Source organism: Hylobates moloch, unplaced genomic scaffold, assembly GCF_009828535.3.
Source record: "Hylobates moloch isolate HMO894 unplaced genomic scaffold, HMol_V3 SCAFFOLD_11, whole genome shotgun sequence".
Taxonomy (NCBI): domain Eukaryota; kingdom Metazoa; phylum Chordata; class Mammalia; order Primates; family Hylobatidae; genus Hylobates; species Hylobates moloch.
Genome location: NW_026652286.1, coordinates 96563439 through 96565305, shown reverse-complemented (window position 1 = coordinate 96565305; position 1867 = coordinate 96563439). Strand labels below are relative to the sequence as shown.

At 35.5% G+C, this 1867-nt stretch overlaps 1 non-coding gene across 1 annotated transcript; it reads right to left on the bottom strand.

The window, feature by feature from the left end:
- Window positions 1-626: 626 nt before the first annotated feature.
- On the bottom strand, window positions 627-789 carry LOC116477597 (U1 spliceosomal RNA). The gene has a single exon (XR_004250556.1). It is a non-coding gene; the product is annotated as a U1 spliceosomal RNA (small nuclear RNA).
- Between the last annotated feature and the right edge of the window lie 1078 nt (window positions 790-1867).

Genomic DNA, 1867 nt, shown 5'->3' with positions numbered 1-1867 from the left:
ACCTTCACTGCTAGTAATGTTAAAGGAATTTCTTGAGGCCAAAAAGTAATCAAAATTCAGATCTACATACACACACACAAAAGGCCACTGGACATGGTAAGTATGACTGTAAATATAAAACTTCCTTTTTAACCACTTTATTGATGTATGATTGACATACAAAAACTATGTATATTAATGTATACACCTTAACATATACAGTCTTGATTCAAAAACTTCACAGAGGCCCCTTCCCCTCCTCCTGCCCAGATTCATGTTTGAACAGCTAGCTTGCCTTCTTGCAGTTGAAAACCACAAGGTGGGCCTGAAGGGAAGAAAAGCCCCCCTTTATCATTGATTTTCAGTAATTTAATTATGATACGTGTAGGTATAGTTTGCTTTGGTTTATATTGTTTGGTGTTCATTGAGATTTGTGAACACGGAAATGAGTTTGGAGATAAAGATTCACCAACAAAATCATCACCTCAATCCACATCATAGGCCTATCCATCATCTCAGAAAGTTTCTTCCAACCTTCTCTATTTATTATTATCATTTTGTTTGTTTATTATAAGAACACTTAACATAAGATCTACCCTCTTAGCAAATTATTAGGTACACAATACAGCATTTTTTTTTTTTTTTTTGAGAGGAAAGCATGAACACAGTCCCCTACTACCACAAATTATGCAGTCAAGTTTACTACATTTGGGGAAATCACAGGGGTCAGCACATCCAGAGTGAATGGATCAGCCTCGCCCTGAGAAAACTACCTTCGTGATCATGGTATCGCCTCTGCCAGGTAAGTATTAATACAAGATTCTTAACTATAGGCATTATACTATAGGGTCAATTTCTAGGACTTTTTATTCATCTTGTGTAACTGAAATTTTGTACATTTTCACTAATACCTCCCTGTTCTCCTCTCCCTTCCAATCCCTGGAAACACTATTCCACTTTTGGCTTTTATGTGTTTGACTATTTTAGATTAATTATATAAGTGGTACCATGTAGTATTTGTACTTTATATGGTCTATTTCACTTAGCATTATGTCCTCCAGGTTCACCTATGCTGTCACAAATGGCAGGATTTCCTTCTTCATTAAAACTGAATAATATTCTATTGTATGTGTTTTCTTTATCCATTCATCCATTGATGGACATTTAGGTTGCTTCCATGTCTTGGCTATTGTGAATAATGCTGAAATAAACATAGGATGCAGATATATTTTTGAGATACTGATTTCAACTCATTTGGAGATATAGCCAGAACTGGAATTGCTAGATCATAAGGTCATTGTATTTTTAATTTGTTAAGGAACCTCCATATTGTTTTCTACAGTGGATGCACCAATTTACATTATCACCAATGGTACATAAGGGTTTACTCTTCTCCACATTCTTGCCAACATTTGTTATTTTTTCTTAGTAGTCATCCTAAAAGATATGAAGTGATAGCTCATCATAATTTTGGTTTGCATTTTCCTGATGGTTTGTGATATTAAGCACCTTTTCAGATATCTGTTGTTCCTTCATATGTCTTCTTTGAAGAAATGTTTACTCAAGTCCTTTGCCCATTTTTTAATTAGATTATTGTGGGTTTGTTTTTTGTTTTTTTGCTATTGAGTTGGAGGACTTCTTTATATATTTTGGATAGTAATCCTTGACATAGTTTGGATGTTTGTCCTGTCCAAATCTCATGTTTAAATGTGATCTCCAATGTTGGAAGTGGGGCCTGGTGGGAGGTGTTTGGGTCATGGGGAGGATCCCTTATGAATGGCTTGGTGCTATCCTCATGGTAATGGGTGAATTATCATTCTATCAGTTTACATGAGAACTAGTTGTTTAAAAGAGTATAGTACCCTTTCCTCTCTCTTGCTCCCCCTCT